At 38.9% G+C, this 22,959-nt stretch overlaps 1 protein-coding gene across 1 annotated transcript in view; it reads left to right on the forward strand.

Moving 5' to 3' along the window:
• The window catches only part of LGSN (lengsin, lens protein with glutamine synthetase domain), a 58,759-nt gene that overhangs the window by 5,596 nt on the left and 30,204 nt on the right, over positions 1-22,959 (forward strand). The window lies entirely within an intron of this gene.

A 22,959-nucleotide genomic window follows, 5' to 3' on the forward strand; every position in this document is an offset into this window, starting at 1 on the left:
TGAAATGAGACTAGAGAAAGAAGAGGGAAAAAAGAAAATCAGAGGATAAAGAAATACTAGGAAACAACATAACTTGCTAAAAGCTTCATGGTATCTCAGACACAGATTCCTGAGCTCATATGTAAAATCCCACATTTAAAAAACCAGCTGAGCCTCCTATTAGAAGCAATTATTGTATTTTGCAGCTACGCCTTGTATTATTATTTGCAAAAAGATGATAAAGAAGGGTTATTTCTTTGTGAAAATCTAGACCGTGATATAGTACCTAAGTTTCATTTTTTGGCTTTCAGTGCAGTTTCTGAAAGGATTATCTGATATAAAAGAATGCAGCCATGCTATGTTCTTCCCTTGAGACAACCCATATTAATCAAAGAAAGGCTTAAGTCCCCAGACATATACCATGGAATCTTGTTTGCCTCTCATTTAGCACAGGCTGCCAGGTTGCCTTGCACAGTCTTTGCAGAGACAAACAGAAAATAGTGCATTCAGAAGCGAAACAGAACAACGAAAAAAGATGTTTCATTCAAACCAGGGAGCAATTTTGGAGACCTGTAAGTATTCACATATATTTTTCCCTCAGAGAAGAGTACAGAATTCCAAAGTTTATAAAGAGGAATGCTTTCTAACCCAATTATATGCCCAAGTTCAGCAGTTCACTTCTACAGGCCAACACATACAGGAACACAAGACCATAAAGTAAGAAGAGGTCCCAACAAAAACAGTCAGAATTACTTTATTTCAGATTTAGACTATGTCTAAAAGATGTGCATATCCTAGAAAAGGAAAATTTCAACTGTTCTGTTGAAGCCTGCTTTCAGCTAAGCGTGAACAGTGGTATGAGCTGGGGGGAGAATGGATTGACAGCAGCCCTGTGGAGGAGAGCTTGGGGGTGTTGATTGATTAGAAGCTCAACATGACCCAGTAATGTGTGCTTGTAGCCCAGAAAGCCAACTATGTCCTGGGCTGTATCAAAAGAAGTATGACCAGCAGGTCGAAGGAGGTGTTTCTCCCTCTACTCTGCTCTCATGAGACCCCAATGTCGGAAGGACATGGACCTGTTGCAGACAGTCCACAGGAGGGCCATGAAGATGATGGGAGGGCTGGAGCACCTCTCCTATGAAGACAGGCTGAAAGATTTGAGGTTGTTCAGCCTAGAGAAGAGAAGGCTCTGGGGAGACCTTATAGCCGCCTTCCAGTACCTAAATGGGGCCTACAAGAAAACTGGAGAGGGACTTTTTACAAGGGCATGTAGTGATAGGACAAGGGCAATGACCTTAAACTGAAAGAACTAGATGGCCTTTAAGGTCCCTTACAACCCAAACCATTCTGTGATTCCATTCTAAATTTTTGCCAGAATTGCAAATATAAAAGTAGCTCTGCAGAAATATAGTAGTTCTCTGTTGATTAATTAAAAAAAAAAGGAAAAAGAGGGGACTAGGAAAAATGGAAAAAGTAGATTTTTACTCACAGAATGCAGTGTAACTTTTTACTGGCTAATTGTTTGCTTTCTGTGACTTACTACTGTAATGTTGAAACAGTAGACCAAAAAAAAAAAAGTTTCCAGCTGAAAGGAAATGAAAGGAAATAGTAATAGAAATAGTTATAAAATGAGCCAAAAAATTAATGTTTGCCGCAATGTGAAGTGTATGCAGATGTGACTATGGCAGAATGATTTATTAGTAATTCAATATTTAGGTCTGGACAATAAGGAATACTGCGCCAAAGTAGTTTCTTTGACCTCCAGAACCAGCAGTGTTTCTTTAGCATTTTGGTTTTCTTTCACTAATCGGATTCTGCATCAACAACTGTGGCTGATTTGTTCTACTATAAACCCTGGAGCGTCTGGAGTGCACTGTGTCTTTGTGCCTGGGTGTGAGCACGTGTATGCAGGTAACTCACAAAATTATACCCCAGCTTTGCACCATCATTTAATTCCTGGAAGGGAAGCTCCTTGTACCATGTCCTGTCACAGCCCATGAATATGACCACGTGTGCTCCTATTTACCTTAATAAAACAAACCAAAACAAGAAAATCTTTAGGAAACTTACAGCAGAGAGAGACGACTGTTTTTGCAAAAAAAAGTTTGCTTACCTCAGAAAGGTGCCTAAAACACATTCCAAAACAAATCTTTTCACAGAATCATAAAATCACAGAATGGTTGGGGCTGGAAGGGACCTCTGTAGGTCATCTAGTCCAACTCACCTGCTGAAGCAGGTTCACCTAGAGCAGATCACACAGGAATGTGTCCAGGCAGATCTTGAATGTCTCCAGAGAAGGAGACTCCACAACCTCTCTGGGCAGCCTGTTCCAGTGTTCTGTCACCCTTAAAGTAAAGAATTTTTTTCCTCATATTCAGATGGAACCTCCTGTGCTTCAGTCTGTGCCCATTGCCCCTCATCCTATTGCTGGGCGCCACTGAAAAGAGTATGGTTCCACCCTCTTGACATCCACCCTTGATATGTTTGTAAACATTAAAAAGATCCTCTCTCAGCCTTCTCTTCTCCAGGCTGAACAGACCCAGCTCTCTCAGTCTCTCCTCATAAGAAAGGTGCTCTAGGCCCCTAATCATATTTGTAGCCCTCGCTGGACTCCCTCCAGTAATTCCTTATCCTTCTTAAACTGGAGAGCCGAGAACTGGACACAGGACTGCAGATGTGGCCTCACCACTGTGGAGTAGAGGGGTCACGCTCTTCCTAATGCGCCCGAGGATACCGTTGGCCTTCTTGGCCACAGGGGCACATTGTTGACTCATGGTCAACCTGTTTTTTTCTGGTCAAATATGGTTTTGCCTGCAGAAAACTGACTCTTTGGATGAAGAATATAAATTAAATAAAATATATGAACCAGGCTATGGGCAAAAATCCCTTCTGAATATACCCATCTCAGCTGAAGCCACTAATGACCCCAAATGTACTGCCTGGTTGTTTATGACTTGGCTGCCAAAAGGCGTGTGCATTCATTATGTAATCTACTTTCAGGCAAGATCGATGAGCTAGTCTGTGACAATGGTGATACATGGCTGTGTACCAGCCTAGTCACCTTTGCCTAAAGTAAATTTGGGATTGCTCACAGTATTCCTCCCACAATAGGGCTGTGGGGTCAGCAACCTCCAACAGACAGGTGGGAACAAGCAACCTGGGACTGTCAGTGTTTCCAGTCACATACATGAAAGTTCACTGTTGTCTATTTTTTTAGCTTTATAATGCTACCTTTTCGCCTTCATGTATTTTACAACCTGAGCTGCATTGTATTTGTTTCAGATGTGCAAATACAGAGGAATACAAATGTACTTGATTGCGGGCATTAGCAAATTAGGTGGTGATGAGTAATCTGTGCTTTCAGATTCTCACTGAGAACAGTTCTGAAACACTTACAGCTTAACAGATGTGTCACACAGAAAATAAGCCATATAAAAGTGGAATATTAAACAATAATTACGTTTCAATTTGATTAAAATAAATTTCAACTGCCAAATGCTCCTCCTCCAGATTTCTCAATATCATCTCTGAGATGAAATCTGTGAGCCTGTTGTCTAATTTAAGATAGCTAGGTTTGGAGAACTGCACTTTTTTACCTCCTTTTTCCTTGTGTGTATCTGAATATTTCATATATATAAATACATGTCAGATACACACTTTTATATACAAAAGTGGACTATTTGCTTGTCTCTGTTGTGTGCTACCCATTTTTATAAAGAATAAAATATTAGAACAGATACAAACTCTTCCATACAATTCACTGAAACATCAATGAAAAATTAAGCTGATTTTTCATCTCTTAATTCTTCCTTCAGTTAAGTTGCATTAATACTTTATGTTCATGGAAGATATCATACAACAATTTAATGTGCCATCCTACAGACATCAAAGATGGCATGTGCTTCCATGGGTAGATAGTATTTGTGATAGTGTGGTTGTACTATTTTTAGTGATTTTAGAAGTTCCAAGAGAACTACACACACAAAGAAAAATATCAGAAAGTTAACTAAATGCAGTGAATTATCAAAAATATCAGCATAAGGGTCTATCTCTGACTCAGTTATTGGTTTTGTTTGGCATTTCACATAGAAAGAAATGATCACATCTGGGCTAAGTCAGTCAGATGGCACTCTTCCAAGATGCCATACACATTCCTGCTGAAGTCAGCAACTTACAGAAATGAAGCACCCCAAAACAAGCTGTTAAACTCTAGTAAAAGTCAAATGAGCCTAACAAAGCAGAAAATGTTTTTATAAGGTGTTACTTTTTTTTTCTGTAGTGTGATTGAGGATTGATTTGCATTACAGAATATTTTCCAATGGGCATTTAAAAACACTCTATTGATTTGTTACCACATCTTACTATTTCTAATCTATATCTTAGATGGGTGGTTGTTACTCTGACACTATAGCAGACCTGTCACTGGGGAGCCAATTTCTGGCGGATTTCCATTGTGTTATGTGAGCCAGCATTGCTTTTGACCTCTGAATAAAAGGTAGAGGCTTCCAAAGATGTTGAAACGTATTTTCAGCAAAATGGGCACTGGGCACAGCCTGGTCACCAACTCATAGCGCAGAGGGACACACAGCACGCAAGTATATCCCCTGGGACTTTTCCAGTCCCAAGTTTCCTTTGAAGGTATACTTACTTTTGCTCAGCAACCTGGGAATTAGAGCACTTGCCCAGGAAATGCAAGATTTTGGCTATCACCTTTTTTTCTGGGAAACACTGAAACCTAGTGTTCCTTGTCTCAGGGTCTGATGAGCACCTGGCTGCTGGATAATCTACAGTATGAATGAAGCTGGACTACTATGCAGAAAAGACTGGAAAAATTTCATGGAACCGAGAAAAACTCATGGGGAATGGGGAAGTGTCTATTCCCAATACTGTTTGTGTCTTTTATCTCATGTCTGGATATTGCATAGGCAGAGCTCAGATCAGGAACCAGAATGAGAAATACTGTCTCAAAATTAAAGGCTGTAGACATATTTGCCCTCTTGTTTGTCCCCTCAAGCTAGTGCACAGTATGAGGCACCACATGTGGACAAACTGGGTATAGACAAGGCCCTGAGGGTCCCATTCAAGCCCAACAACTGTAAGAGTGGTTGCAGGTAAAGGAGTCTCAGCAACATGAGGTCAGTTCTGGTCCAGGCCCATTCAACCCCAAAATCCAGACTATAGGTAGGTGGGATCAATTTCAGCCACTGTGACTCTAGTCCAATTGAATTTGTCCATGAAATGTTGTATTTCACAAACTATGTATAATATTGTTGGACTTCATAGAGGCCCATGGGGAAAATATTGTGAAAACAGATGTTAAAAATGCAGTTTATTACAAATACAGGCTTATTAAATTGAAGGACATTAAATGATGAAATAAATTATTAAAAAATATCAAAACTAACAGACAGTTGCAGGCGTTCTCTTGGGGAGAAATCTATTTTCTGCTCAGCCACAAGCTCAGTAATGGTGAGATATGATCCATTTAATGCAGTTCGAAATGTAAAAGCACTCATACTAGATCATGTTGTATGAACTGTGTGCTCTAACACTGCATTCAAAAATAAATACTGCAGTGTTGTACAAGGACCACATGCCTGAAATTTTCTTCTCTGGGAAAGTTCATCACCTCTTTCTATAAAGGACTGGTTTTATCACCTCAGAAAATCCTTCTAAAGCTAGTCACAGTTATTAGGATTTTGCAGAAATACTTGTGTTTGTCCTCATTAGCAAGCTGAGAGGTGCTCCTCCTTAACATTCAGAAACACCTCCAACACTTCAGTGAATAGACTAATAATGAAAAGAAAATAGGAGAAAGATGCTTTCCATCCTCTAAGAGATTGTTTAGATATGAAGAGATTAATAGCAGTCACTGGGGGACCTGAACCAAGAATCTCCTTTCAAATACTTCCCAGGTGATAATGGCACAAAGAAGACAAAGCCAGATTTAAATAAAAAATTGTGGAGTCCTATGGGCAGCTCCAGGTTCTATGATCCAAGAACCTTCACATTTTAAATCCAGACCTGAATCTTTTACAGTGCAGACTCAGGCTAATGTAGCAACCATCAGTTTAATGCAGTCAAACCAATCTTGGAATGCACTTTTTGTTGCTGTTTGTCAAACAGAAATGAAGTTTTTGCAATTGTATGTGCTGAGGTTACTCTGCATATATAGTGATTTTCTGAATCCTTCACAATAACTGGAAAGTCTAGCCTAATTTCTATTACATTTGGCAAAATTGTAGAGATCTCGAAAATAATTAGGCTCCAAGTTTTATGCAAATCAATGAACAGTTAGGGGAGGGGGAGTCTGTTAATTAAAGCCCACAGCAGAAATTTAGAATGTGCATGAAAAAGAAGCCTCAAGCTTAGAATGAAAAACTTCATTTGGACAGCACAGTTTGTGAAAAGTAGTGCTTCAAGTGCTCATATCTGGCCAAAGTCAATCAAGTACAGGGCACAAATTTATAGGAAACTAAGCTTTATTAGCTTCAATGTTCAGGGAGATATTTGTTTTACTTAGTAAATAATTTATTACTTCATTTTTTTTTGCAGTCTGCACTGCCTCTGTTTTTGGCTGGGTTTGAGAGCAGAAGTGCAGTAATGCTGTGAGAAAGGCCAAGGTATTTCTGAGCGAGACTAAAGCAGAAAGTCTGGGCAGTCATGTGAAACAAAATTTGTTATGAGATTTGCAGCCCAACTTCTAAATCAAATACGTTTTGATAATAAGCATCCATCACAGTGAGTCTTTTTCCAGTCTTTCTTTGGTTTGTTTTTAGATGGCTGTCACCTTAGTATAAGATATATTAATTCTAAGTATCTAGTCTAAGACTTTTCTCTTTCCTTGATACATCATTTGCAAAGAATTTCCTCACTGATAGGGCTTAAACCACTTTGTTCCTTTGTCACATCTCTGATTGAGAAAAAGCTTTTTCCTGATTGCTATGTCAGAATTTCTGCTAACTGCACAACCATGTGTGAGAGTGTCTGCAAGGAAACTATATAGATGTACATATAGATTTAGGCTTCATGAGGCAAAATCTATGGAAATATGGAGCTCTTTCCAAATCCTTATGTTCAAGGTTGCCAATATCACTGAAACCCAACCACAAGACGGACTAAAGTGTAGTTTATGACTGCGTCAGTATTGCAAATGTACAACCGAGACAGATTTTTTCCTCCTTTCTCCTGTTTTTCTGCAATGTACAGTAAATCAAATGTAATGTTTCTAGCATGCAAATGGTAGCCTCAGTAGCTACCATTTAAGCTTAAGAATATTTGCAGTGGGATTTCCTAAAAGGCTTCATAGAAAAAAAGGCTCATTGTTTGAAGCCAAATTCATCTTTAAGACTGATCAAAATAGTTTATACAGATTTTCATAAGCTTTTTGCTCACACTGTGTATTATTTAGCTTAGTGATCACAGCTGAAAAGCATGATTTTAATAAAGAAGTTGAATAAGTAGATTAAAGTAAGTTGTAGAGACTGCCTCATTCCAATGGTAAACAAAACAAACTAGTTTAATCAAGGCGAGATAGGTTATATATAGCATGTGTATTATCATTACTATTTTCTTATTGCTTTGCATTTGTATTTGAAGTAGACAACATAGCACAGATGATAAGAAAGATTACTTTTTAATTACCAGCTGTTATATGTTTTTACAATTTCTTCTGATGAAGTAAGGAGAGTTGTTGATGTAAACTCCAATTATAATTAGCATCCCCCGAACACCTAGAAATCAATAATTTGTTTACAAGTCCCTATAAGGAATGACTAAGCTAATAGTTTGGAGTATACCCTTATGCAAGGACAAACCCGTGCTCCTTTGAATGCCTATGATAACTATAGATTGATTTTATTGCCTTAACTATTTAACGTTAGATGAAAGAAGTGGTAGGAAAGACAATAGTATCTCAGGTGATGTGTGCAATAAAACATATAAGCACGGGGGTTGAATAGGTCCCCAGGCTTGGAAATGGGAGAGAGTTGTGTGTAGTGGCCACAGACTGCTGAGGATTTTGGAGGCTTTCTGGCTTTGTGAAAATAATGTGGGTGTATTCCACACAATCACATTCCTGCAAGCGCTAGAGGGAAGGTGACCCAGGCTGCTCTCTGCCCTGCTGGTGTGGCTTGATTCAGGCCTCCAGGACGCTGCTCTCACTGAGCCACCTTTCCTTCTTGGAAATCTCCAGCACATATGAGATGACAAGTGTGAGAACATAAGTGCAGGCATGTGACCAGTAGCAACTTTGATATTAATCAACAAACAATCATATGTGCCGACTGAACACCAATGCCATCTTTCTGAGGAAGTAACAGTCAACCTCACTGGGCGATTTACATATAAAGGAACTCTAGTGCTTTTCCTGTAGCATTCAAAACTTCTCCAGGGTATTTCCCTAATGAAGAGTTTAAAAAGTTTTGACCCCTATCTGAAGGTCTGGTTGTCTCATTAATGTTGCAGCCCCAAACATGTGAAAGCGAGCTACCTAGAGCTCTCTCAGTCTGAGACAGAGCAAGCAGGTCCCAGTAAATTAAGACCTATTTAATTGCATCTCATCATTACAACAATATTTATGCATGGACAGTGATATATTGTGATACATCCTCTTTTTTTTTTTTTTTTTTAAGTTTTTTTCCAGAGAAATGACTAATCTCAGAAATCCACCAGTCGCTTGGGATGCAGGTAACCATAGTTACTGTTGTTGCCTAGCAACATCTGCCTTGCGCAGCTGAGCCTGCTCCTGCTCATGCCACTTCTGTGCAGCCCAGCTCCATTCAGCTCCCACCCCAGACCAACTTGATATAGGACAAGTTGTTTTGGGTTTATTCTGCAGTCAAGGAGATTAGAATTTGAGCTGATGTCTTTATCTGAAAAAAAGAAAGAGGGAGGGGGGCCAATCTCTGTTCTCTCTTATAGCAACATAAGCCCAGTTGCATCATAATGTAGAATCTGACTCAGTGATTTGATGTAACTCCTCAGTTGTGCTGTAAGACACAAGTTTGCACAGAAGTTCATTTGGGGTAGAATTTAAGCGCATCTATTATTTTCTCAGCCCAGACACAGAACGGGTACTAACAAACTAGGGTCTGGCACCTTTACCAGCTGGCTGAAGTGCAGCATTACTTCATTTAGGAACATGTAATACTCATTTATGTCATTTCAGAAACAGAAAATGCATTTCTTTTATAAAGAAGATTTTAAAATACAGTTATAAAAAAGCTACGAGTCAGATTCTCCCAGTTATGTCAAGCTGAGTTAATTGTAAATTAAGAAAAATAATTTTTACTGGACTTGGTTATGAAGGGCTTCTCAAATGCTGCTGTTTCATGTATTCCATGACTCACCAGCATCCAGGCTTGGTATGTAGAGGTCTGAGGTTGATGTCACAGCCTTGGGCTCTGCGTTTCGAAGCATTTTCTCAGAAAATGACTTGCAACTTCTTTTCATATGAGCACTTGAAATGGTATTTGTGGTCTAGCTGGATTGCTTACACAAACAGGAGGGCAAATTGCTTATGTAAGTCAAGCACTTCTGGTGCAATCTTCTCTGTCTGTAAATAGGGATGCCCTTGTCTTCCTCCTCTGCCTTCCCCTCTGCAGCATTCAACAAACCCATTGCCTTGCAGTAGGAACAGTCAAAAGAAAATTGTTTCTATGTTTACAGTCCTGAGTTTGCCCTTCCAGGAAGTGCTCTGCTGAACAAGAGCTCCTTTAGGAGCTTGCCTTCTGGAGTATCAAACTGTTTTCTGCCTCTGATACTTACATAGATACAGTCCAGTTAACGTGCTTTTGCAGTAAGTTCTTGAAAGCACCATTGTTCTCCTTTGGTTAATTCCTGTTCATTACTTCCTTGTGGATAGTGCCACAGGTGGTGTCTCTGACACTAAATCTTCAGAAGTAATAAACTCAGTCATCTGTAGTGCTAGATCATCGACCTGATACCTGGTTTGGGCTGGATCAGCTCAGACTCTTCCCAGCAGTTCTTGGGCACTACTTGGGACTTAGTACAGAGTATAGGTTATTCCCTCTAGGCAGTTTGGAAGCAGCTACTGTGCTTTGGAGAGAAAGAGCAGTCAGTAGTACAGACAAAGGACATTCTGGTCTAGCCAGTTTCAGTATCAGAGAGAAGTTCTGGGCATGTTTATTCTTCTGTAAAGTAGTGTAGTGCTTTAACTGGTGAATTCCAGCAAGCTGCTTACTTGCCACCTCTTGAGCAGGTTCAGCCTGATCACTTTTTGCAGAGATACAGACAGGTACAGGATTCTCATTCTGCTGTATTTCCTGAGATCTGTTCAGAAAATCAGACACCTGCAAAAACTATTGTCAGTTACAGTGCAGCTAGGGTGCAGATGCTCTTCAGTGTCTGTCATGGTGAACAATAAAATTTCAGGGTACTTTCCCATTTCTGTGGAAATGCTAGGCTAGAAAGGACCACCTAGATCCGCTGAGTGATGTTCATCTGCATTTATCTGTTAATTCTTGTGTTGTAATTGGTTTTTAACAGTAGGGAGCTTGTAAAGCACATAGCAAATAGGGTTATGATCAAGATTGAAAATAGACTGTACCATTCACTGAATAAGGAAATAGTGATAGCCTTAACTAAACAAGGGGCCCTCGTTGCCCAGTAGGAAGCTGGTGTCCTTGTACAGTAAGAAAAGAAGGGATTTCTTACTCGGATTGTTGTCCAGAAGTGCATTTCTCCTTTATTTCTCTGCCTTTTTCAGAACCTATTGAAACTTTCATTGTTTTTCTTCTCTGTTTTCCATTGTAATTGCATGTCAGGACTACTCTCAAATTACACCCTTCCTCTCTTTCTGTCTGTATATCCTATATACTATATCCTATGCTTAGCATTAGAGTAGTATTTTTTTTTCTTTCTCCATGCTGTTCCTTGTAAAAGGCCTCCTGGTTGAACATAATTTGTTTTTCTGTGTTAATTTAGGATAATAGTTCCCCTTGCCCCATTTGCAGCCCACATACTGATGCAACTTCCCCTTGTTTTGTTCCCAGATAAGTATTGCCACAGTAGTTTAATAAAATGATGTAGGACTCTGTTTACAAAAGAGTGCTTCTGTGGTATCTTACTGCTTTCACAGGAAGCTTAACAGCTTGCAGAACAGTAAGTGGCAAATGTTTAGTGCAACATTATGCCAACTTGAGGACAAACTGTTCCTCTCAGGAATGTTTTCAGGCTTAAATAAGAGGAAAATCCCCCTTGCAGAATTTGAATTCTTGGAGGGGGCGGGGAGCGACTGCCACTTCTTTGCCTTGCCAGCAGCTCCAGTTCTCAAACACCTTCCAAGGCTTTTTTAGATCAGCTGTGGCGTATGCTCAACAGCAAGGAGTGATAAAGATGTGACTGGCTGTCAGAGGAGCGAGGATTCCTCTTTCATGGATGAGGCAGTAAATCTTCCAGTCTTCCTCAGACCACAAACATTGGCTTGTGCCCACAGATGCTGGGAGGGTACGGGGAAGGGAGACGTGAGCCGTGGCAAAGGTGTTAATGTGAGTAAGCAAAGATTGGCAGCATAGCTGAAAAGAATGTTAGACAGAACATTTCAGAACTTAAATAGTGACGAGTCAGACTGAAATATGTGGCACTTTAGCCATGGATGCAAGTCATCCATCAAAAAGATAAGGGGATATTAATGAATTAATGATTAGTTTGACTAAACTGTGAAAGGAGATGAATTTAATACTTTTCTCTCTATTAACCCTCCTAAGCGGTAAAAAATCATTGGCAAGTGGCCTTCACTCTTCAATGGTATTGTTCATCTCTGGATCTCAATTTCAGGTTAAAATGTTCTGCTGGCTTTCTGTGGCTTTTGAGTCCTAGATTCATTAAAGACGAACTGCGTGGCTGTTATCTGTAAGTGGATCCAGGACTTTCAGATGGGTGGCTGACTTATAGAGTGTGCTGGAGCCTGAAGGTACAAGAAAATGTGTTGTGTGCTATTTTATATCCAGCCTTTGGTGCAAGGCAGCACATAGGTGCTCTAAAGCTGACAGGTGCTCAGCTGATGCTGTGAATTTACCATAGCGAAAGCACAGTGAGCTGCAACTCATGGCTCTCAAAGTCCCAACAGCACCTGAAGACTTTGTAAAGTCTGAATGAATTTCAGCCCTGGATGCCCCAGTCCTCCACCTCAGAAATATAGTCTAATAACAAGGGAAAAGAGGAAGAGAATGAAAAACTCATCAGATGAAACCTGTGGTCTGATAAAGAAATGCCATTCTTCACTCTAGCAAAGGATGTCTCCAGTAAATGATGGGAAACATAGTCTGGTCAGGAAGCTTCATAGGTGATAAAGAGGAGTAACAGCTTCCAGATCACAGACACTGGATTAGCCATAGCTGGAGTTCAGTATGTAGTGAAGAGCACTTTTAGACTCAAAGTTAATTATGGTGTTTCAATGTTTTTCATTTAAAAAATAGTTTTCTTATGGAATTCCAGATTTTGCAAAAACTGTACTTTCCATGAGAAGCAGTTTTAACAAAATTACTCCTTCATACATATGCGTAGGCTTCATCTATTTCTGATCAAGGAGGGCAGAAGCGTGCTCTGGAAGGACCTATGGCCCAGTTTTGGGTGTTGCTGATGTACAGAGGCACCATGCCCTAGCCTGCGTGCCCAGATTGTCTTCAGATAGAGGCTGGGGGGACCTGAGGCATTCCCAGGTTTCAGCTGGCTAAGGATTTACACAAGGTCAAGTGTGTGCTTTCAGACCTGCTTGCTGGAAAGTGTCCCACAGCTTAAACAGCCAGAAAGCACCACTTGGTGACTTGGCCATGAATTGCAAACTTTGTAGGCAAATTACTTTTGCAAGTCAGCAATGACAGAAGACTTTCTAGAGAAGGTACACTGCCCAGGTTGATTTACATAACAACACAAAAATTTAGAATCCTTCATGTAGAACTAAATAGGTTTTTTTGTTTGCATGTTTTTCCATGAAAAAGAACCATTTTCCTACATAACACATTAATCATTTTCTCCTCTATGCTTCAAAACTGGCAGGCAAAATTGTTAGGCAGGTGAATTTCAGATGGCCAGTAGATGAAGAAGTAGTAGGTTTATCCAGAAAGGTTTTTAGTTTTTCAAGCACATAGAAGCATTTGGAGAAGGAAGAATTAACTAGAGGATCCTTCTTGATACCTCTGGAACTAGACCACGGACATGGAGTTTGGCAAGATTTGGAGGGATTATTTGAAAAGTCCAAAAGATCCTTAAATCATGTGGAAATCCTTCTTCAAATGGAAATCTTACCTTAGTAAAGAAAAAGCAAAGAACATGGATGATGAAATGTTTGTTTTATATGTAAGAGAATTTACTGAGAAATGTAAACAAAACATTACATGATGATGTATGATCCATTTTTCATGTGGATTTTCAGCACCAATAACTGCTTGAAGTTTGTTTTATTTTCAAGTGATGAAATTATGCCTGTGTTGAGTGATAGGAAACATCGTAATGATGACATATGACATGGCCTGTACTTCTCCCTTACATCCTTCGCAGCAGTTAGTATGCATTCAATAAAAATAAAATATTTGACTTGAAAATTGAAAACTGGGTTTAAGACCTTCATTATAAGAAAGTGAAGATTAAAAGGACAGTATCTTTACTTACAGTATTATGCCTCAGTAAATTAATGTCAAGTGTCTGAAGCTTCATTAGGCACAAAAATGCCAAAGATGGAGGCATTTTTATAATGCTATTTTGCTCACTAAAAACTAACAATGTGTTTTATTCTCATAGAAAATTAATTTCTAAGAATGCTTCTTTCTTTGTGGCAGTTTTGCAATGGCTGCACCAACTCATGCAACAAAATGAAATCAAGGATGTTAGTAAAACAGTTTTTTTCTCTTTACTGTCTTCTACAAGCAGTATCCATATTACTGCATCCTAGATTAATTTACACATGACATTCAGACTCCAATGCAGGACTGCAGGAGTCTGAAACAGAAGTCTGAAAGCAGCAAAGGTCAGTCAGTTTTTGTGCCGTCCAGTTTTTTCCTCATTTTTACTAGAAACAGTTGTGTCAAAGTTCTGCTCCTGGCACTCATTTATCTCCCATATAAAATTATTATAAATATGTGTGTGAAAATAGTATTTTTCATGACAGCCTGCTGCAATGTCATGTGTAATTTTACCTTGTTAATGGAAAAATAATTCATACTGTAGTATTACGGTAGGCAGTAACTAGTCAGTAGTAACTAACACATGTTTTATTGCTCTTCAAAGATGAAAATGATTAAAAGAATACAAAAAAGTGGTGGTGTTATCAATAATCATAAAAGAATAAAAATATTGTCTTCATGCAAATATTTATTTTCATACCAGTATAAAGGAGAGCCATAATAAAAGAGCCCTTGTAGCTACACTGTAAGAAGAGAACACGTTTCTTAACAAATGCTTCCACAAAGCAACAGAGATTCTCTGAAGAGCCGTATTCAGTGCACGGTAGTGGATTTGATTTGGATAAGCAAAATTAATTACTAATTGTCATTTCTTGAACAGATTAGTTAGAGATGCCTCTTGTGTACAGTGGGTTCCCTGCCCCATAAACAAATACAGCAATGAGGTAGTATAGGCAATCTACGTCAAACCACTTCTGATAAAACTAATTTTAGGGGTAAAGGCATTTCAGTAGCATGAAGTGATTTTGGAAAGGAGGACTCCCATAGGAATCCACAGTATTGCATTTTAAATTTTGATATTGCAGCTATTTATTAGCTCCAGGCACAGGATGTCTGGTGCAAGCCATAACAAAGTCTCAGGGCTGTACAGTGAAAAATCTGTTTTCCTAGATATTTGTAAAAGAATTTCATACAAAAGCTCAACAGCCAAAAGTTTGTGTCATAATAAAATTTTGTAAGTCTCAAATATTTCCCATGTTCCATGGTAGCATCAAACCTCCTTCACTGATTAAATAGGTTCACAGGTTAATGACCTCTAAGAAAGCCCTGTTTTTCATCATGTTCCTGGAGTCTTTGATTTCTTTTATGTTCTCACTTTAGGCTTAATTATGAGACTGAAAAGAGGAACCAAAATGAAGAAATCTGCCTGAAGGCAGCCAAGCACAAACTGCAGGCAAACCCAGAAAAACAGGCTGAAGATATGGACAGAGCAGAATGGAAGTAGCCATGGCAGATTAGTCACCTAGTTCAAGACAGAGCAAATCTGAGATCGAGACTGTATTAGATATACATAGATTAAACCAGAATGAATAAACCCCTTCAGAACAATGTAAAAAGCTTTCAGATCTGGGCAGTAGTGTGTTTGAAAATATACTTTTAAACAGCCATTATACCTAAACGGCAAATATCAAAGCTTCTGAAATTGCCAAAAAAGAAACATAATTTTTTGTTTTCAATCCTTGAAGAGACTGACTGATAGTGAGAAAAACAGTCTTCTTTAAGGGGGTTCATCCTGTCCCTAGAACTTTGTTATAACTATAAACAAAGCAGCTGAAACAGGCTAAGTAAACAAAACTGGAAACAGTTTCTTCTCTTAAAATCCAAATGTAAGTTAAAGTACATTGAGGAAAGAATTTTGTTTCATTTTTTCTCTGCTGTTCTGCCATTGCCTAGTGACATTTTCAAATAGCGCTGGCTACCACTTGGAAGCAGAATTAGTAAGAGGATTGACTTTCTTCTCTCAAAGAAAATATTGGCTTTTTTGGTGAAAAATTGGGTGCTGAAGGCCTGAGTCTGACCTCATCAATTTTCAACCTCAAACTTTTATGTTTAAAATGATGTTTTTACGAGGAATGCTACTTTCATGCCTTGTGGGAACTGCAGCTCAATTGCTCGTATCCCATTTTCTTTCATGATTTTCAGTGAAAATGCAACAATTCACATGAAAAATGATCACATTTTAGTGTTTAGTAGAAACAATTTTCTTCTGGAAACAAGCCAACCAAATACTGAAACTTTTCACAAGGCAATGTGTGTTGAATTCAAGATTATGATGCATGAAAAGCAAAGACTGCCTCTGCTAACCACTTGCAAAGACACTCAAAATTCAACTTACTTCAATTTTATGAGTTCATATAAACTCGCATATTAAAAAAGTATGTAGGATGTAGGGTCAAGCTGCACAGAAGCTAGGGATCACACCACCTGCAGTTGCCTCTGAAACCTTAATTTAGCTGCCATGGGAATCCATTTTCTAAACTAAATGTAAGAGGCAAAAAAAGGGAAAATAGGCTGTAATTACATAATTAAAGACTTTATTGAAATGCAATTGCATGAGGGAACAGAATAAATGTTGCCAGGAAATAATTTATCTGATGTTTACTAACTTCCAGTTCCTCAGTCTGCATTCCCCACCGGATGGTCACACACCAGCTGTGGTCCCACAATTGCATGACTAAAAAAGTAAAGAACAGTAAAAGAACTTGCAATTTAAGTAATATTCTTTTTGTATTTAGTTTTAAAGTTAATTCCTTAGTTGTTTGTTTGAAAACATGACTGAAAGCTGCTATGAAGTGACACTGTAAGAATCTCCATCATCAGATTTGAACCCTCAGTTGTTTTCCACATGACTGATGTCAGTACATGAAAGAACTGAATTGTGGACAATAGGAGTCTGTTATTATTTGTGGGAAGATGAATCCATGTGCTAGTGCTTAGATGCCCTTGTGAAGGAGAAAGAGTAAAAAACACAGTTCCTCTGTGGAGCGAATTAGCACTCTGACTTCTTGACTGAGGATGGGTAGCTGTGGACTCCTTTTCCAAGCGTGGGTGAAGGGCTCTTGCTCATTTTAGTGTACATTTTCCATTCCAGCTCCTCACTCAGAGTTGGAGGTCCTCGAGCTCACTGTGTGGTTGTGCTAGGAAGCGTGGGGTTGGTCAGGTGCTGAAGGCAGGCTGTTCACTGGGTGAAGTGTGATCTGCTTCTCATTCTCAGGCATGAAAAATGCCCAAGCCTGTAGGATGTGGCTCAGTGCTCTTTCACCAGAATTCAGTGGTGACTCCTACCTTACAATATTTTTGTGTAGTCATTTTAGTATTGCCAAATATCAAAGATTTAGTAGAAAAGATGATGTGATAAGAATTCACAGAAGTAGATGCAATACTGGTTTGTAATAGTTGTGGAGCCACAACCAGCCTGTGCAGCAGTATCTCGTTGAAACAATCACAGGAAGGTTACTGCAGTAACTGAAAAAGTCATAAGAAAAAGGAGACTACAGTTATTTCTCCTAAATGCTTTTAAAGATGCTCTGGTGCAGCTGTGCAAAGGAGTCCTTGATTCTTTGTATGGACGCTGAGTCATTCTGATGTCAAATGCCTGAAGCGTGGAGGAAATTGGAGGTTTGTTGTTGCTGACTCATAGTGTCATGTACATCTTGTTAACTTCAGCTGACGTACAGGGAGGACTGAAACACTTCTCTCACTCCTTGCATCTCTCCTTGTCTCTCATGGGTTGGGAGGACTGAGGTCTGCTTTGGAGATGGCCGAGAGAATAATGCAGGAATACTCTCAGATAATGTTTATTTCCTGGTTGCTTCTTGAGCCCCTAATTACAATGGAATGCTAGGTGCAGAATAAATGAATATTTTACAGAGTGGGACATCAATGACCTTTTAAACTATTCTGATATTTCTGTTGAAAGTTCCTTTTCCCCTGGTGCAGTAATGGAAAGAGAAGAAGCAGGGTCAGAACTCTGTGTGTCTATTACATATGGTGTGAGCAGCACCACTTATTATGCACCACTGAAGGCACCGGTGAAGACAGCTTCCATTCTCATTACACAACACTGGTTTTAGTTGTTTATACGTTTTTGAAGCACTGAGTTTAAGCCAAAACTTTTCATACCCTGCCTGTGCCCCTGGCTGAATGCCATAGTATTTCAGCCAAATAAATCAGCTCCTTCAGTGAATGAGCCTAGGAACAAAGTGCCACTTTGCTCATGCTAATACTTAGAGGTCTTTTCTGTAAAATTCTCCGGAACAACTCTGCTTTGAAACAAGGATTTTAAATTTGGCAGAGGCATAGCTCTCATGTCAAAAATAAGCTTTCCATCATGCCTATGAAAATCCTCCCCATTTTTTTTGAAGTCTTAATAATTATGTCAATTGCATACAAGTTCAGGAAAGTTGTGAGAAAGCTGTTACTTTAGCCTTTTAGGATATCTCCTACGGAAACAAAGGTTCACTGCAAACTTCATTATTACCTTAAGCTGCTACATTAGCTTTAGCTGACCAGATATGTTATGTGTGCTTTCCCCATAGAGTAAATATGCTTCAATCAATGACTTTGGGAGAACCCAGAAAAACTTTTTATGTCCCGAGCCACTTCTAGTCCTGTACTGGCTTTCTGTACATAGAAAGGGAAACAACGTAGAATAGTACTTAGCTGAGAAAAGAAATAATTGCAGAAAAGCAGATTGCTGAGATACAGTCTGTGGGGAAGAAAGAGAAGATTGAGGCACGGTTGCATAATGGAGCCTAAAGATTTCCTGGACACTGACTGTGGAAGGGGTGGGACCCTATGTTTTAGGGTCAGAAATGAGCTTGGGAGAATGGAACAGGGATGACTGGGTAAAGAGAACAAACATGCTGGGAATGTAGTTTGGGACTAGGAGAACAAGGAAAGGAATGTAGTACCGTGACTTATGGAAGGAGAGGCTGGTGATGGATAGAGATGACAAGAGGAAAAGCAGAAGAATTATTGAAGAACAAATAGCCACGAAGTTGTTGGGCAATATTCTTTGGAGGTTGGAACTCAAGATGTTGGAGATTTTCCTTTCTCTTGATACAGACAAATACCTGTGGAAACCTAAAAGGAAAAGTTAGCATGGTTATCTGCAAGTACAAAGAGTGTTCTATACTACCTATATATCAGGACATTGAATTACGTTTATATATAAAACTTCCATTCTGGTTTTATTTAATTACTGATTTCCTAACTTGGAAACTTTAAAAATGATTGTTCTGTATCTTTTCAGTGTTTTCGTCTTCTATGTAACTTAATAAAGATTTTTTTCTATTACCCCAACACTTTAATATGGATCACAAGGTCAAGCAATTCAGTTAGCGTGCTTACATCTTTTGCAAGTAGTTAATTCTATTTTTACCTTCTTGTCAAGGGGGAATTTGTATTTTTGAATGGTGTATTGTTTTGGTAGGCTTTCCTTCCTTTCTTGTGTGTTTACACTGGAGATGGCAGGAGTGGACACTCATCTTGCATAGTGACGTTTGCAATGATCCTTGATTTCTGTGGGATATATCTAACATTAACAATTTTTTCATGAACAAAGATTGATGTGCATTGCATGAATTTTAATTGTACTTCAGTTGTGTTTATTCTGGGACTCTACCTGATACATTTGCATCGTTTCATGTACAATAGCCAACGTTTACTATAAGGTGAAAAGCATCAGGAAAATAAATTTTTACTAATCAGTATTATTTGTATATTGGTATGGCCTGGGAGAGAGTTGAAGTAGAAGATGGAAGATAAATAGTGAGATGATGAGTTTTCTACCCAAAACTCATAGTTATAAATACAGTCCACATAGGTAGTGACCAGTGATTTTGATGACTACTAACCATGTTTTTACCTAGCTTCTAAGAAACTATTTATGAAAACTTATCTAATTTTTAAAAGCAATTTCTACCCTGATGTAAAGTACCACTGGTACTAATTTTGCCTTATTCTTTCTCTCCTGGAAGCAGTAAGGAGGGAACATGCACTCTCCAAAACTCTCCCAACAAGTATCTCCTTGAACCTGCAGATCCTGGGGCAGTGTGTGGTGAGGAGTTTAGGCTTTGGCACTCCTCTGCAAGCAGTTGCCCCTCTTGAGCAGAAGTTTCTTCTCTCTCTCCCACAGCTCTGGGAACATGAATGGTCACACTGCAGTCATCACACTAGTGAGGTACTTAAACACCTATTCCTTTTTCTAGGCAGGTGTAGCCTGGCAGCAGCAAAATCACTGTCTCATTATTACATGGTCAGGTTCTTCTTTGGTGTTTTTATAATGACTTTTACCTTTGACTCCTCCAAGCCTTCTGCTTGAGTAGATATGCCTTCTATATGGATAACTGGAAAAAAAAAGTCTTCTACATTACGCTGGACCAGTAGCAAACACATGAGGATTTGGCACCTCTTTTTGTTCACATAAGCAGATAGATCCTTTCCTTATACCTTCTCTGGATCCTATTTGGAAAAACAGTCAGGTATTTGCTGAAGATGCAAGTGTCTACAAAGAGTGCTCATTCATTATTAAAAGTAGCTACAGGGTAGAGAGAGTTATTTGTGAGTGGGAGTTTGAACCTCTGGACTGGATATGGGAAAGAACAGCCTGTTTTTGGTACTGTAAGTAATCAGCTTTGAGAAGGCAAAAGCATAGTAGGCGTGAACTGGCATGATAAGGCAGTAAAATAGGTTGGTCAGAAATTACATCTCCTCAATGTCTTTACCAATCTATCCCAATGTTGTTTATCTTATTAAAAACATTTACAGAGGTTCAAGATTTGCTGAATAATGACCTTTGGACTATGGCACAAGGAGGTGAGTCCCTCACCATTATCAGAGTTGCAGAAACAATCCAGCAGTTGAATTCTTTCAAAGGCTTATGGCACAGATCATAGGTATTTCATAGCCTAAAGACTGAAGAGCCATAGGAGGCAAGAATATTTCATAGCCTCCTATGTTCTATTCCATCTCTACCTAATTTTACCCCACTGGACTTTCAGTTTAAATGTAGATCAGTATAGGAATATGGCCAAGAACATCTCTTAGATTCTGAGGTTAACTGGAACTGCGTTACTCATGTCCTTATGCCTAATCTTTTGTGCCTGCCAATATGGGTTTGGCATATCTAAGCCCCTTTTTAGGAGTGGTCCCTGGTCTGTGCTAAGCCCTGAACTGTGCCAAGGCATTGCTCTTGGAATGCTACCTGGCATGTGGGTGTGCACCAAATCCATGTTAGGCTCACCAGTGGAGGGAAGTGTTGTAATAGTCCACTATCAGCAAGTAAGAGTGATGGGCCATAAGGGCACTATTAGATGACATTTCGTTATGTGCCCTCAGTCCCTTCATCTGTTGTGTGCATGGATGTACTGTTGTCTGGACATCTATCAGGGTATGAATTTTCTTCACAGTCTTGATCAAAAGAACAGTAATGACAATATATAAATCTATTTGTGTAGCCTTGAACCAGTAGTATTTCGATGGATAGGGTAGAAATGCTATGTATGTGTATTATAAGGCATCAGAGGCAGCACACTTAGCATCACTCTGTCCAGCTGCTTTCCTATTACAGATAACGAGTATTCAATTCAGTGTTCAACCTCGAGTATGTTTGCAAGATGACAAAGGATAAATGGCATTTGTAGAATCCACCGATATTATCTGACTCAAGTAAATATGCAAAACTGCAGCATGATCATGATAAACATTCACTGTATTCTCTGTTGCAGTGTATGCTGCTGTATGTATTAACAACTTTTAATGCACATGGTTGCTTTTTATAGCTAAGCCTCTTTTCTAAAGTTGCAAGTACAGTCCCAATAACAGTATACTACAGAAAAAGCCTCTGATTCTTTTCTCCTTCTAGGTATGGATAGTAGCACTACTTTGGTAAGTGTGCACGATATGCACAGGTGTGTGGTAATACATATGCTTTCCAGAACTACTGTGGTTTGCTCCATTGAAAATATATACAGATTACTCGTAACTTTTATATCAATAAATGCCATATATTAAGCATTCCAATTGACCTATTAGGTGCCAAAAATACCATTACATCTGCTCTGTAAAGAACCTTATGAACAGTAGCAAGGAACTCAGAAAGGCACTTTAAAGTGATCTGGTAACCTTCACTGTTTAAAATTATTTTCAGCAAGATTTTGCTGTAGTTCTTGGAAAACTCTTTAACGTGGATGCCAGAGCATTTTCCTTCAGAGCAATAGAAAAATTATACTCTGTACTTTTGCAATATTTTCTAACTCTTGTTTCTGTTATTTGAAGCATTATTTTTGTAATAAATAGATCAGTCATCCTTCATTCTGCACTGAAATGGCAATATGAGCAAGAAAACAGAGTAGCTGTGTCTTGTAATTGTTCCAGTTTTACCTGGGACTGAAATATTATGATGCATTTGATAATAATTACATAGCCATTGCATTATGTCATCCAAAGACATGGTTAAGTCCTGATATTTAAGGCCTTCCATACTTTAACGTGCTTTTGACCTGAATTACCTAACCTGAATGATAACTTCAAATCAGCATAGCTTTTTATCTGGACATAGCGTGGAAGGATATTTAACATCACTGGGCCAAACCTTGAAGCTTATGAAAAGCCCTCCCACTAGCACCACTTGTAGTAGTATTCAGAGGCTGTTTTTACCTGATATCTAGAAATGCATATTGGGTCCTCAAGAGATTTTCAGAACAACTTATCTAACTCTCATTTAAGTCACGGGCTGTTTGTGTTACCTGTCTCTGTGGACATTGATAAATGGAACGAGATTGCACTGAGGGGAGATTTGGTATCAGAGATTCAGCAATAAGAGAAATAAGACATGTGGATGAAAATTTCAAATAGCATCTGTTTGCCTTTAGAAATTTGACTCTAACTCCTTAGGCCATGAAAGAGGAGTTACTTAAACGGATTGCATGGGTTGCTAGGGTATTAAACTAGCTATGGGGCAATGAAATAGAAAGTCACATTCCTTATGGGTTTTTGAAATATTTAGACAGTTTTCATCCATCTGTTCCTATCTGTTTGACTGTATTTATTTTCCCAAGTTTGGCAAAACTGAACTCTGAGCTTTCAAGTACAGTTCTTCTCTAGACCAAGAACACAGTGTCACAAGTCTTGTAAGAATTTCTTTCTAATGAGGTTCTCAACTGTGATGGAAGACTAACAGCATGGAAATAGGAGTACAGCCAGCTGGAATATTGTTAACAAAGTACTGAAGTACTTCAGAGTGAAAACGTTTTGCAGAAATGTGTTTAAGGGT

The sequence above is a fragment of the Patagioenas fasciata genome, chromosome 3 (genome assembly GCF_037038585.1).
Source record: "Patagioenas fasciata isolate bPatFas1 chromosome 3, bPatFas1.hap1, whole genome shotgun sequence".
In the NCBI taxonomy this organism is placed as follows: Eukaryota; Metazoa; Chordata; class Aves; order Columbiformes; family Columbidae; genus Patagioenas; species Patagioenas fasciata.